The following is a 15,946-nucleotide window of genomic DNA, read 5'->3' as shown; positions in this document are numbered from 1 at the left end:
GAAATAAGGATTTCAGACTTGGCAGAGGTCAAGGAGAACAATTTAGTAACCAACTGGCGCATCATTGACACTGCTGTGCAGGAAAATTGCGCAGAGGAGAGACTGCAAGATCAATCATGTGTGATGGGGTAGGGCAGGATGGGGAGGGGGAGGCATAAGGAGCCCTGAGTCACCCAGCTTGGGGATTGCACATCGTGAAAGTTTCAACTTGAGTGAAAGGGCAGAACTGCATGGAGTGGGGGAGGGGCAAAGCGAAAAGTAGGCGCCGAGGTCCTGGCTGTGCAATGTCATCTAGAGACTGGTGTGTTTGGCTTTCCAACTTCACGTTCTATTGCTTTTGATCACGGTCTGATAGAAGTACTGTATTTTAGGAAAAAATATGTAGTTGTTTCCACTAGCCCGTTTTATTCCCCTTCATATGGTAGCTAGGGAGTAGCTGTGGTCCATGGGGTGTGAGGGGTGGTGCAGCTGGGGTGTCTGACACCCCATTTGTGGCCGGAGCTCATTCAGCTGAATTGCTTCATTCCATCACAGCCCCCTTTCCCGCCTCATACCTCCAGGCTCATCCCCCTCAAAGCTGCCTGTCTCCAGCTCCCGCTGAAGAAACTTGAGTAGCCTCTCAGTTTAATATTTATTGATTGTTTATTATATCCTCAGTCTGCTAGTTCCCATAGAGGATTTTTTTATTTAACAGGGCTGATATTGTCTCAGGGCTTATGAAGCTTTCTGTCTGTTGAGAGAGAGGCAGTCAGAGCAGGGGTTAAGAGCATGGGCTCTGGAGCCAGCCTGCCTGGGTTTGAAACATCTGACCTCCAGTGACTGGGGAGCGTGGAGTTTGCTTACTGCTGGACATGTGCTGGGCATGGGGTGTACGAAGCAGAGTGCTGATAAGAAAGCCCTTGCAGGGGCGGTGACCACACTAGACTAAAGGACAGTGATGAGCTGGAGAGAAGCGGTGCTGGAGTAGTCATGATAGTTCTGGTTGTAAATGGTAGGGACGCCACATAAGCTGGTGTCAGGGGAAAAAAATGAAAGACAAAAAACCTAGAGGGAAGATTCAATGCCCAAGCTACAGGAAGCGCAGAATAATTGGAATTAGAAACTCAAAAGCTCTCAAGATGCTTTCCCCAACTCTTGCTTCTGCTTCTGTCCACTCAATGGCTACCTCCTCCCCACAGTATGCCAGAGCAGTCCGTGTAGAAGAGAACAGATCACTAGTACCTCTAGAGTTTAGCTCGAACACTGCAGCCACTAAAGAGGTTACCCTGGGGAATCTAAACCCCAAGAAGACATTCATCGGCCCAGTAGGATCAAAGGGCTCACCCCTACACCATGGCACTGTGAATAGGAGGCTCATGCTTCTACTGGAGCTGCTGGTTTGCAATGGGGGGAAGACAGAAGGATGGGGGAGATACCGCCCAGCAGAAGAGACATCTGGGGGTGGCCACTCCAGAGACCCCCCGCCCATACACACTCACACACATCCATATACATCACAGATGGGATCAGCTAGAGATAACGCTGGATATTAAGATGAGGTCGGTTGGGGATGGTCTTGAATGTCAGGTGGAGCAGAAGACAGGTGGAACGGGGAGGCCATCGGTGTTTTTTCCACCCAGTGTGAGAAGCTGTAGAGTGAATCAAAGTACACACGAACAGCTGTCCTTGTACCAGAACGCCACCCAGTCGCTGCCGCATCCTGCGAACCGAACAACGCTGGGTTTCCAAATAGGAGAACTGGACTCAAGTTTTGACTCTGCCAGGGGGTCTGGAAAAAGAGCTTCAATTCTGAACTTCGGTTTCCTGATGTGTAAAACAACATATGCTCTGCTGTTCATCTCACCGGGATTTGGTGGTGAGCGAGACTGCATGCATGGAATTTAAACGTGCCACAGAATTAACATATTTGCAAGATAAAGAGTAGAACCAGCCTATCTGACCCTGTCTATTCCCACATCTTAGTGATAACGTCCCTGCTCTCGATCACTTGCCAGGTACTGACATACACATGCCATGGGATAGCGTCCTTCACTTCTCATGCCTGCTCTCAGAGCCAGGCATGCTCTGTCCCATTTTACAGGAGCAAACTCTGCAGCATCGAGGCGCTCACTGGCTAAAGAAGGGATGAGCATCTTGCTTTCCATGCTCCCTGTTGCTTACTGCGAACTTTCATGCGCTCACTCCCCTTTACCACTGCCCCAACTCTGCTCCCATTCCCCGGTACAACCAGCTTCCCCCCTAGACTCCCCTCTGAATAAGAAGCAAAAGTGGAAAATGAGGAAGAAGGAGAAAACGAAGAAAGATACTGAACTTAAAATAACGTTACACGTTTGCAAATCTGGCTACCTAGGTTTGTTTCCTTTGTGCTAGTTGGGCGGTAGGAATAAGGAAATGGAATGCATCGGGCAGATCCAGGTCCTCTCCCTCTGTGTTTCCTCCCGAAGATCCTGCTAGACTCCATTTCAGTGACTTCACATTGCCGGCTTCCCACCGCGCTGTGAGGTCATCCAGGTAAGGCTCTAAAATGTGCTCCCCCCACACCCCCCACCGTGTGCCCGGTGCCTGATACAGAACCTGCTCCACAGCGGGGTTCAAGAAGTGTGCTCGGTGGGTAGAGCATGTGACTCTTGATCACGGGATCCTGAGTTCAAGCCCCACATTGGGTGAAGAGATTACTTAAAAATAAAAATCTTTAAAAGAAGAAGGGTCTCTTTAAATGAATAGGTGGATGATGGGCTGAAAAAATAATATTAAAAATGTTTACTAGGTTATCTGATGTTATTCATCTCTGTTTGTATTTACTAATCTGTGGTTTGTACTGTATTCAGAAACACAGAGACACTATTTTAAAAAATCTTGTTTGTAAAAAACTCCCCAAACACAAGTTACTAATATAAATTTCAGAAGGGAATTTGTTAAATATCTTTTAAATACAACAAATTATATTTGGCAAAAATATATGTTTGTTACTACAGATGCAACCATTAAAGATAAAGTAGAAAAATGTTTCTGATATATTAAGTGAAAATTAGATAATAAGTGTATGTATGATTTAAGTTCATCTTTGTTAGAAAAATAATGTATGAAAGAGCCATGAAGATCTATAGCAAAAGGTTCCTTTTTTTTTTTTTTTAGAAATGTACTTATTTATTTTAGAGAGAGAGAGAGCATGCACGGGGTGGGAAGGGCAGGGAAGAGAGAGAGGAAGAGGGTTTTAAGCAGACTCTGACAGAGTGGGACACGGGGCTCAATCTCAGGACCCTGAGATCATGACCTGAGCCAAAATCAAGAGTCTGTCACTTAACCGACTGAGCCACCTAGGCGCCCCTATAGCAAAGGGTTCTAACAGGATTATTATCATTGATGTAAGATTCAGGGATGCTTTTTATTTCAATTTTTACTTATTTATATTTCAAAAATCTCCTATAATGAACAGATACTGATTTTTATAGAAAAGAACAGTGGGAATCCTTCATAAATCTCTGCCACAAATCACCAGTTCCAAAATTTATCATAAGTAATCATTTGTTTCCTCTCCTTTCTCCCCATAGTTTCCGACTTCTTGATTTCTCTTTGTGTTTCCTACCAATGATTGTTATCAGCTCCATAATTAAAATTAAACTTTGACTTTCTCCGGTTTATTTAAACTCGCATGTGTGGGCACATGAAAACCAGTCCAGGGGCTCAGCGCATCATGGCGGAAAGAAGGTGCTGGCAGGTGCAGGGTTACAGAGCTCCCAGGACTCTTGCAGGCTGACCTTTATCTAGTGTTTCATTTGTGCAACAGATCAGTTTAGTAAAAGCAAGAGATAAATAACTAGTTAGCATAAAGGAAGCTAAATGACATAGTCACGAATCCAGCACTTTCATTCCTTAATGACATCTTCAGGTGGGCTCTCCCTGAAACGTTCTCTCATAATCATGCTACATTTTGTTTTAAAGCAATCCTTCAGAACACATAAGATTCCTCTTCACTGAAGTGATATGCAGTAGGCTTAAAATGTAGGTAAATATTAAGATCTGGTGAGTGGATAAAATCAATTTAAGACAGCCTATTTCATAATTTAAAATCAATACACATTATAATCTTACCCCTAATTTAAGTCTAACTTAAATTAATCATGCCATCGACATTTAACCTCAGAGGCTGCTCAAAGATGGCTAAAAGCTATTTATTAAGTGCTAATCACCTGGATTAAGACCAAATATTTATCATCTATGGCATTGTAAATCTATTCACACTTTTGACAATCGAAAGATAGTTAAGACTATACAGTGCCCGCCGATAGCAGTACATGCAAAACTTGCAGCTGAAAAAAATAGCGAATGGATTTTGTACAGAACAGAATCTTAGGGCCAGCTTTTTAAAGGGGAAAATTACTTAAGTGTCGGAGGGAAAAATAATCAATTTGTAACTATGCATGCTAGAAATCAACACTCAGAAAACAAATCTTAGCCTTACAGAAATTCCTAAAATTTTCAGCCAACTTCTAGCAAGTTTATCAAATCACTGTTTTTTACAATAACATCATCTGTCACAACATGATCATAAACATAACCCGTACGAAACACAAACGTTCGACCACTTTAGTAAAACCATAATGGGATAATTTGAAAAGAGACCTCTTGTTCCACTGACTCTGCTGACCTTGAATTAATACCCTAGACGACACCCGAGAGGTGCCCTGCGATAGTCCCCCCCTTTGGTTAGCGCTTCTTTTCTACTTGGCCTGCCCCCCACCCCCCAGACTGTAAGCCTCCTCAGGAAGGGTCTGGGTCTTACACGGCAATATATAGGAAGCAGCTTGCAAAGTGCAAGGCAAAGAGCGGATGTTCAATAGATCTTATGTATGTACGTATATATATTTTTATTTAAACTCTGGTTAGTTAACATACAGTGTAATATTAGTTTCAGGCATATGATATAGAGATTCAACGCCTCCTTGCATCACCTGGTGCTCATCACAAGTGCCCTCTTTCATCCCTAACACCTGTTTCCCGCATCCCTCCACCCACCTCTCCTCTGTAACCACCAGTTTGTTCTCTAGAGTTGAGAGCCTGTTCCTTGTTTTGCCTCTCTCTCTCTCTCTCTCTTTTTCCCCCTTTGCTCATTTGTTTTGTTTGTTAAATTCCTCATATGAGTGAAATCATACGGTACTTGTCTTTTTCTAACTGACTTATTTTGCTTAGCATAATACTCTCTAACTCCATCCATGTTTTTGCAAATGGCAAGATTTCTTTCTTTTTTATGGCTGAATAATACTCCATTATATATATAGACCACATCTTCTTTATCCATCCATCGGTCGATGGACACCTGGGCTCCTTCCATATCTTGGTTATTGTAAATAATGCTGCTATAAACATAGGGGTGCATGTCTCCCTTCAAATTAGTGTTTACGTATTCTTTGGGTCAATACCTCGTAGTGCGATTGCTGAATCATAGGGTCGTTCTATTTTTAATTTTTTGAGGAAGCTCCATACTGTTCTCCCAGTGGCTGCACCAGTTTGCATTCCCACCAACAGTGCAGGAGGGCTCCCCTCTCCCCACATCCTCACCAACACCCGTTGTTTCTCGTGTTGTTGACTTTAGCCGTTCTGACAGGTGAGGTGACATCTCACTGTAGTTTTGACTTGCATTTCCCTGATGATCAGTGATGCTGAGCATCTTTTCATGTGTCTGTCCACCATCTGGATGTCTTCTTTGGAAAAGTGTCCATTCACGTCTTCTGCCCATTTTTAATTGGATTATTCATTTTTTTGAGTGTTGAGTTTTTTAAGTTCTTTATACATTTTGGATACTAACCCTTTATTGGATAGGTCATTTGCAAATATCCTCTTCTCCCGTTCTGAAGGTTGCCTTTTTGTTGATCGTTTCCTCCCCTGTGCGGAAGCTTGTAATTGTGATGGAGTCGCAGGAGTTTATTTTTGCTCTTGTTTCTCTTGCCTCAGGAGACCTATCTAGAAAAAGTTGCTACGGCCGATGTCAGAGAAATTACTGCCTCTGCTTTCTTCAAGGACTTTTATGGTTTCAGGTCTCACGGTAAGGTCTTTAATCCATTTTGAGCTCAATAAATTGTTGAATAAATAAATGCAGTACTGGGAATTGTTTTTGAAAAGATCCAATGTCCCTGTCAGCCTTCAGGCAACTGATTGTGCACCATCCAGAATATCTTTATATATATATATAGCTTTCCCACTGCTCCCCTGCAAAGCAGGACTTTTTTTTTCCCTCTGAGTTTGCAGCGAGTCTGCTCAAATGAAGAAGAGGATTACACCTGGAAGGCACGCACTTCCTTCTCCACCACAGAAACCACAACAAACCAACTACCAAACACTGGGGAAGGCTAGTGCCATGGTTTCCAATGTGCTTTCAGAAAAATAAAGCAAGAGCTCAGTTTTACACATCCTAAGTGCGGTGTTGAGCATGGTACAAACTGTCATAAGCTCAGTGGAAACTCCTGGAAGAAACCCTCACAGATAGTAAGTGCTCAGTAAATATTGAAAGAGTGAGTAGATGTTGTGGATTTAGACAGCTTGATTTACAACCTGCCTTCCAAACTCCTGGCACATTTCCCCATCCTTCTCTCTCTTGCTCAGGAATGTTGACCCTGGCTAGAAGGAATGAAGCAGTCAGGGGATCAGGGCTGGGGAGGGGCAAGTGGTTGCTCACAGCTGATGCTATGGAGCAAACGTAAGAAAGGAGCCACTGCTACTGCTCAGTCAGTTCGCAGAATCAAAATGGAGGACACAGATTGTAACAGCAGATCCTGAACCAGTCCATGACCCAGGCTAGCGGTGCTTCCACAGTGCTGAGTTAGGCTCTCTTAGGGATGCCCTGACAGTTTCCCTACATGCTTCTTCTCACTGTGCCCTTTCCTTCCCTTTGCCCTGTTCAGAACAAAAGTGAGAAGTCATTATCTTGACAGCACAGAGAAACAATGGAAGCCACTTCAATGATGAAGCATTTAATATTTTAATTACTGATAATTATGATACTGCAAAGGAACATGGAGGATGGCATTATTTAAATGCAGGAGACAAGTTTAACTTATGCTAATGTGTTTTAGCTTGCCTATAATTTGTAGAGGTTTTTTTTTTTGACAGAGTATAAAGATTCAGTCAGACAACTGACTTGAGTGAGTTGCTGGGTTGTTTCTCTGCTTCGTGATGAGAAAGAACGACATTCTTGAGCTGAAGGCTGGCAGGTGCAGTCGTGGGACTAATCTCATGCCTCCAAACTTAATATTTATGCTTTAAAAGATATGTATGTATCCCAATACATTCTGATTCACGCGTGGTGATCTTTTTCACTGCTGCATAACATTTTTTCATTAATTTGCTTAGTTTAAAAGTCCCATGGGTTTGGAATTCAGAAATGCCTAAGTCAAGTCTGTGGTTCTACTACTTAAATGCTCTGTGATCCTTAGAAAGTTATTTAATCTCCCAGTGACTCCAATGCCCCTCTCACAGAATTTTAGGAAGCCGCACCAGACAACATACAGAGCATCCGGCACGTGGTAGGTGTTTGGAAATCACAGCTGCCTTCTCCGATACGTGATTATTTTCAGTAAAATTTAATTTTTGATGGTCATTTAATTTTCAAAAAGTCTGAGTCTTTCCCCTAGAGGGTCACAAACTTGAATTTGATAAAAGCAAGAAACAAACAAAAATTGTTCACAACAAAAGAATTCAATCTCACAATATCAGATGATATGACCAAAGTTTAATGAGGTTTTGATTGGGGTAATGTGTATGTAAGAAGTTTGCTTTGGGCAAAGATTATATAATTGTTATATAATTCATCTGCACAACCATCAAAGGCACACTTTTCAAACAACCTATGTTTACCCCATCATAATCTTTGTTGAGATCTTCCAATGGCTTCTTTATCGTAGTTATAAATCCTGACCTGGCAAAAGCCACTTTACCTCAGAACACAGAATGTACCCTTATTTGTATTTGCAGGTACCAACCTGGCTCAGAAACCTTTGTTAATATGTCATCACGAAGTGCTTGGGGCCATTTTGGTGTTTCTTGGAAGACGATCTGTAGCAGCATCCCATCTTGGTATTTTTCAGGGCAATCTACTGTTTTATTTCTTGCAAAAAAATCAATTTCATTTTCATTCACTTTATTTTTTGAACACTGTTGCATATAGGTGTTCATTACATTTAAGAACTTCTCTTAAATCTTTTGAGTCACAGAGTTGCTCACTGCCTTATGTAGACATTTCTTTCAGTTAGCCTTTTTTCTGTGGATGCTCTCAGAACAATGAACTTTCTGGGCTGGTCTGTCAGTCTCAGGGAAGTGAGACTGCCATGGGCAGCCAACTCCTTGCCCTGGCTCGGAGCCTTCACATTCGCTGTTCCTTCTGCCTGGAATGCTCTTCCTCCATATGGTCACATGACTTGGGCAGTGGCTTCCTTCAGATCTCTGTTCAAATGTCATCCCGGGAGAGAGGCCCTTTCTTCCATCCCATCTAAAACACTACACCCGCACCCCACCATGCATGCCCGCCTCCTCCCTCCCTGGCCCTCACTCTTCAGTTTTGTTTTTTCTTTCTTCTTTCTTTTCATAATACCTATGAACATTGACAATATATTATAGTTACTTGTTCTGCTGTTTACTGCTTGTCTCCATGCTGTGGGCTCTGGAGAGCAGGGGTTCTATCTCCTTTGTTTCTGGCCGCGCCCCAGGGCCTGCAATCAAACGTGTTCACAGGGCAGAACTCACTGCCTGTGTATCAGTGACCGAGTGAATGAGTCAGAAGCAGAACCTTCTCTTCAAGTTGCTTGGGTTCAGGAAGTGAGATGGGCCAGACAGAGAAAAAGTCATTCCTGCCAGAAGAGCTGTAGTGGAGACCGAGAGAAGCGACGTCCGTGAGAATGGCTGAACAGTCCACGTTCTGTGTTCTTAGCCACGGGTCAAGGTGGTCCCTTCCACTGAGTTCCTAAGTTTGGGTCCTTCTGGGTTCATACCCACCACAAGGCCAGGGCCGTTGGTGGCTGACTTAGGGCAGCTCCGGTTGCCTGCCATCAGGTCACACGTCCCAGTGCACCATCTGACCCACCGGCTGTGGTTACTGCAGGGGAAAGAAGGAACTCCCAGTGTACATGCCCTGTGTGCCAGGCAGGTGGCCAACACTGAATTGTTCACCTTGCTTAAATCCCAGGTTCAGTTTGTTGAAGACACCAGCTCAAGGTCACTCCACTGGGAGGTGGCAGACTCTCAACCCCACTCCCGGCGGGGTCCCCACCTACAGTGTTTGAGTGAATGGGGTTCCTCCTCATTGCCCCAAGAAGAGAACTCTACCACCACCTGCCATAAGCAGCCAACAAGCGACCTGAGGTGTGTGGTGGCCAAGTGGCCCTTTCTCATTTCTCAGGGAAAAGTAGTATTTAGTAGCACAAGAAAAGATAAAGTGATTTGAGGGCAGACATCCTCACTCATGCAAGTGGACCTCAAGCTGTGTGGTCCCCAAGCCCCAGTTTAGATCAACAGAAGACACTCCAGCCACATTGTGGTTCCCTGACATTTGAGGAAGGAAACCTGATGCCGGGAGCTCTGGAGCCCATCCCTTACATCTAGCCTGAAGAAGATTCCAGCTGGGTTCCTCAGGCCATCTGGGCGGCCACGGAGTCAAGAACAACAAACACAAACTGCCCGAGAGGTTGGCCTGAGGCCCGCGGGGAGAACAGGGAGACCACAGATCCACCTCCGGGTGCCCCTCCTGCTGGCCCTCCCGCTACTGAGTCAGCTTCAGAGGTCAGTTAGTAACTCTGCCTGTGGCCCCGGTGCCCGGGCACCCCCATGTAGGTATCTGATCTCCCGGAGACCCACCAGGAGTGGGGGGTGCCTCTCCACCCTCTGCCACCAGGAAGACCTGCCTGCCAAACACCAAAGGGGCAGGAGCATTAGCCACTCCCAACTTTGTATATCACTCCTCGTCTGTCTTCACAATTTTCTTACTAGGATCTTGCCTTAAAAATTACTATCAAGAAACTCCTTTATTCCCTCAGATATATTAAAATATTATAGTCACAATTCTGATCAGTAACACAATTTCAAAAGTAAAAGGATCCTCGACCTCCTTAGAAATGACCCCATTCACCTCTTCCAATTCCCTGTTATCACAGGATTGCAAAGGACATTTTTCCACCGCGTGGGCCTTTGAGATGTCCTTTCTCCTCCTCTTGCTCCCCGGGTTGTATTTTACTCACAGAGCCCATAAAACGTCCCCACCTTCTATTTGCCCTCAAAATAAGCACACTGCTGTAGACTCCTAGGTACTGCCCGCAGGGACATGCTGGAAGCCTGTCCCTCTTTCCTGTGATGCCTCCAGTGTCCCTGCTGCACCGCTGCAGGCCCGCGGGAGCCCCCACGACCGAGTCCCGCGTCCCCGCTGGTCCCACGCAAGCTGTGGGCAGCATGGGTCTGCCTGGCGCCTCCGCCTTCGGGCTGGAGACGGGGTTCCCCAGCGGGTCTCGGTCTGAGTGGGCTCCGCAGAGAGTGCCAGAAGCGCGAGGGAACCATGCCCCGTTGCCTGGGAGCCCATGGGGGCCTGGAGGCGACAGGAGGGGGCCATGGAGAGGGCACGGAGGGAGGCTTGGAGGGCACACGGAGGGGACCCCAAGGGGGCCTGGAGGGACAAGTGACAGTTGAAGGGAGGCAGGGAGTGGGGACGAAGGGGGACTGAGGGGGAGGGAACCAGGAGCCTGCCGGAGGCCTGGGAGGTGCCCGATGGGAGGGGTGAGGAAGGCGCATTCAGCCTGGGGGGTTGGAGCCAACCGCGCCCCCCGGGGTGGCGGCGCCAGGCGGGCGCTGGCCTGGGTGCGTCCCGACCCCTCCCGGCCACGGCCTGCGGACGCTGGGCAGGCCACAGTCACCGCGCTCCGCCCGTTGGAGGCGGCAGACACGCGCTCGGAGAGCAGAGCCCCCCCCCCCCCCGCCGCGTCCCCCTACATCCCCCCAACCCCCACTCCCCGCGTCTGGCTGTCCCATCCACCGCGGAGCGGCAGGAGTCGCCCACGGTGACACCAGACCCCATCCCTCTCTAACCCCACGCAGACACCCCTCTCTAACCCCCGAGACGCACGTCCTCGCCGCCTCCCCCAAACTGCAACCGCGACTAAACCCAACGACTCGCAGAAAAAAATAAATTTAGGAACAGATTTTCAGTCTCTATAATTTGTGATCGGATCCAAGTACAATAGTATTTGTGGTCGCTGAAAATTGAGATGATGGTATAATCAAACACACATTACTTATTTTGATACCTGACTTTGTCTATTTTCTTTCCAATGCATTTTAAAGATTAATTAGAAAAAGTGGTTTTCCATTAACTCCCACACCGAGGACCGTGGTCCGGGAAGAGCGTAGATCCCTCCACGCAGGGAAGCCCCGGGAGTTCCGCCGCCCACACCCTCCAGGGAAGAGAAAGGATGGAGAGTAGCCTCAGGAAGTGGAGCCCTGGCAAGAGATCCTTCTATCTAGAGAAGACGGTTTGTTCTCAGACACAGTCCTATGCTAGAAATATTGTAACTGGAGACAGCCTCGTTCTTTACGTGCCTTTGCACCTGCTATTATAGACTAGACTCTGCAGCTGGTTCGGAATATAAACACCCAGCAAACCTGCCCAGAAGGATTTCAGTCTTTTGCATGAAAATCATTCAATACCAGCTTGACAGTAAGTTAGTTCTGAAAAATAACAATGTTATCTGGGGATCCTGAGACAGAAATTAAGGAAGATTAAGACATGAAATTCAGGGGCACCTGGGTGGTTCAGTTGGTTAAGTCTCAGACTCTTGGTTTCAGCTCAGGTCATGATCTCAGGGTCCTGGGATCCCCAGTGTGGGGCTGCCGGTTCAGCGGGGAGTCTGCTCAGAGAATATCTCCCTCTGCTCCTTCCCCCCACTCCCCTTCTCTCTCTCTCAAATAAATAAATAAATCTTTAAATGAAAAAAAAAAAGAAAAGAATTGTGAAATTCAGGTAAAAATTTATAAATATGTATAAGTATATGCACAAATTTATTATATATAAATATATTATATATATCCCTACATTAACTATGAATAATAAATGTTAATATTCCCATTCTACAGAGAGATTGAAGTTCTGAGGTAAAATGCGCAAGACTGAAGACAGAGAAACTACAATTTGAAAATCTGAATGCATTTTTGTCTGTTCTTTAGAGCTATTGTCTTTTCCCTAGCCCCGTCAAAGCCTGAACGGAACCTTGAACTGCACCATAACTAGCATCCTCAGGGAAGCAGGCGCGATGGGGCAGGGCACCCACAACCCGCGCTGTGCTCACTGCACCCCAAACTAGGTCAGTTTTCTGTTCGGGGCTGGGTAAGGAGTCCAGCTCCCTCTCACCAACATCTTTCTATGTTAGAACACTTGACATATCCTCAACAAAGAAAAAAGCTTTCACTCTGCAAGGAGACAAAAGGCTTATTTAAGGTTCTTCAACAGTGTTAATGAATTCAAGTCAGTCAATCAGCGAAGTATTTTAACAGGAGCAGTTACACCAGATCCTGCCTCCACTGGATTTTGGCTGGGTTAGTGCTGGTCGGAGCCAGGGCAAGGGAGATGAAGGGAAGGATGGTGAAGTAGTGGGGTCGCCCGAAGAGAAAAGATATAGAAGGCACAGAGAAGACTGAGGGCAAGGAACTGTCCTAAGCTTCCTTCCCAGGAGGCTGGGGCACCCCCAATGTCCCTGGGCATGAGACAGGCCCTGTGGCAGCCCCTGCCGCTGTCCGGATCCCACCCACAAGCCATTCTGGTCCCCTGAAGTCACTGCTCCCGCAGTGGAGTTGCCCGAGGCACCGCTGCTGGATGTTCAAGGACCTGACAACCTAAGGGGTTGGGGATTTAGTCAGACGAACAGTCACACGGTAAAAGCAAGAGCTATGGCGCAGCGTGCAGGGTTGGGGGTTTAGATTCTGCATGATCACTCTAAGTGAAGTGGTAACTGGGAATTGGAATCATGGGTTTCGGCCTGCCAGACCCGTGTCCTTCCTGCCTGAAACACGAGCTCCTTCTTTGATGAAATCCTAAGACGAGGTTCTACTGTCCCAGGGGAGGGACACATTTCCGCTGCCAGGAGCAAGACATGGGAAGCGTGATGCCTGAAATCAGACAGAGCTCACAAGGTAGCCACAGCGAGGCACCTTTTCCTATCAGGATTGTGATCAAAATCAAGATAAACTAGGAAATCCGTCTTACGAAGACATCCTACTTCAATTCTTTGGAACGTTCATTTTTCCTGACCCTGCCTTTGTGGCAGACCTGATCCCTTCTTATGCTGGTGGCTACGTGAAGAGGTTTTCCTTGTTCTCCAGCCAGAGAAAGGTCACCTTTATCTGACATTTGTGGGTGTTGCATCCCCTCAGCAGGAGCCAGCAGAAGACCCCACTCTTAACTGCAGACCCACAGGGCAACAGCCCCAGAAGAAAGGCCACCCTAGCTGCGTTAGCGGGTTAGAACATTCATGGAAGACATTCTGCACAGACAATCAGGTCACATGAAACTCTAAATGGAGGGTCTGCTTCCCTGGCAGCGGTAATAAGCTGAAACTCCAGGTCTCATCTCCAAATATTCTAGAAATCTTGCTTAAGAGATGATTTGTTGGGACGCCTGGGTGGCTCAGTCGGTTAAGTGTCTGCCTTCCGCTCAGGGTCCTGGGATGGAGTCCTGCATCGGGCTCCCTGCTCGGTGGGGAGCCTGCTTCTCCTTCTGCTTCCTCTGCCTGCCACTCCCCCTGCGTGCTCTCTCTCTCTCTGACATAAATAAATAAAATCTTAAAAAAAAAAAAAAGATGATTTGTTGAGAACTGGAAACTCAGAGTCTTGCATGCAGCTGGGAGACTGGTGAACATTTTGTGGGTCAGAAATGCTTTTTCAAACTAGACACGTAGAAGTAAAATTTATTAAGTTATAATGAAAACAGAATCACTACTTTATCATATTGTTTGTATTGGTTTTGGTAGTAAATGCTTTGGGGAATAATCTGCAAAGTTTCCTCCAGCTCCAACCTGGTCTCCAGACAGTCTCACTCTGCTCCCCCACTCCTCCCTTGCAGGGGAGTCACGCCACCTAAACATCAAAGAAACAAGCAAAAAGAGTAACAATTCTCCACAGTAAATACTGAGGAATACTCTCATCTAGAATATGTGCAAAAGCCAGCTTCTCCGGTCCCTTCTAAAACTGCAGGTGGACCTTGGTGCATATATCTGCATGCATGATGTCAGGAAGCCCTGCTGGGCCGTGTAACTGTCACACTGGCCTCAGGCGTCAGGGGAGGCCTGTGTCTTCTCCCGAAGAGGGAAATGCGCTCCCATAAGTTGTCTGTGTGACACAAAAATTCTGGTCTTAGGGAGTTGGTTCGGCGGCCCGGTCAGCTCTACGGCCCATCCTTCTGTGTGGATCATGAAGAAGAGATGCCCCGTCAGTCCTGCTCTGTCCCCCATCAATCCCGTGCCATTGAGCTGCACTTTCTTAGACAGGCTGGCACAAGTGGGTGATTCTCACAAAATCCAGAAGCCGACTTCAAATTGTTAATCCTCAGCAGTTTGAACTCGTCAGAACTTTAACGTCCATATACACTCTATGCAAACCTCACCTCCAGCTGTGAGAAGGACCCATAAAAAATACCTTCCTTTTTTCTCTGAAAACCTCCAGGCACTGATCCTGACGGGTAACCCTTTATCTATATAAAGTAGCCTAATATAACTTTTAAACACAGATTCCTATCTCTCTGGTAAGAAATCACACTGCCTGGGATAGGAATTCATATTTAAATTCACCTTTAATATTTTGTAAGTTTCTGTATACTTAAAAATTTCAGGAATCATTTTTCATTAAAAATCTTTTTTAATGGTTTCTGAGATACCTATTGACATTCTGTACGATGTCCTTCTTTTGTACCTCACAAATGTCTTCTCTCCCTCTTCCACTTGTCAAGATGTCATATTGTTTTGCTTAGTTTTTGGTTTTTATTTATAGACCCAAACACACAAACATTTAAAAACACACAAAAAAATCATCCAGTGCCAGGCCAATGGGAAATCAGAGGAGATATCACAGAGCTATCTTTGTCTCATCTTACGATGGAACACCACGGACTTTTAAGAAAATCAATGTTTTTTTAGTACCTACAACTGCTGCACTAGGAAAATGTAAGAGTTTGTGTTAAAAGAGACATAGGTATCTTAAGCCAAATGGGAAATCCTCGGCTCCTGTTGGACACAGCGGTGGAGGTAGGGGCGGGTGGAGCGTGCTGCGGGAAGGGGCTGCGGGAAGGGACCGGGAGCTTCTCCCGTTCAACCCTCCTGATCTCCTGCCTCCCCAGCTCGCCCCAGGAACCTCAGCGACTTCTCTGTGGTCCCAAACAGCCCAAGGTGTCAGCCTCTCTACTCTTCCTCCAGAGCCCTCCATCCTCGGTGTGGGCCATCCTAGCCGGGAGATGGGAACGGAGTCAGGTAACCCAGTTCGTCAGCCAAGGCTGACCTGCTCCAGCCTGGGTGAAAGGGGAGGAGTAGGTTTTCAAGAGGCCTTCTGGGAACGTGTGCTAAGACATCTTATAGTGACAAAATGGTGTCTGCCTCCCTTACATATTCTGGGGTACCTCCTCCCACACAGTTTAAAATCTGAATGCGGAGGTGGTCACGACTCTTGTGCGCCAGGCACCTTCCCCCACGAGCACCGTCTGACTGGACTGGAAGTAATTCTGCCCATAGTCCGAGACCATACAAATAATCACCTTGTTCTGCTTCTCATATTCATATACCTTTCTTCTGTTTCGTTATAGATTTTCAATTAATAAAAATGAAATTAACTGATGTTCCTTTAGCTTCTAGGCATCTTCATTAAGCAACAAAATTCAAGTTATCGTCACAAGAAACGTGAGTGATTTTTTTTCCCCTTCGTGTGGGTTTTGGGG

This window comes from Eumetopias jubatus, unplaced genomic scaffold, assembly GCF_037043125.1.
Source record: "Eumetopias jubatus isolate StellerSeaLion01/CBP00866 unplaced genomic scaffold, mEumJub1_p1.0 scaffold_6, whole genome shotgun sequence".
Lineage (NCBI taxonomy): Eukaryota > Metazoa > Chordata > Mammalia > Carnivora > Otariidae > Eumetopias > Eumetopias jubatus.
This window is presented reverse-complemented; position numbering follows the sequence as displayed.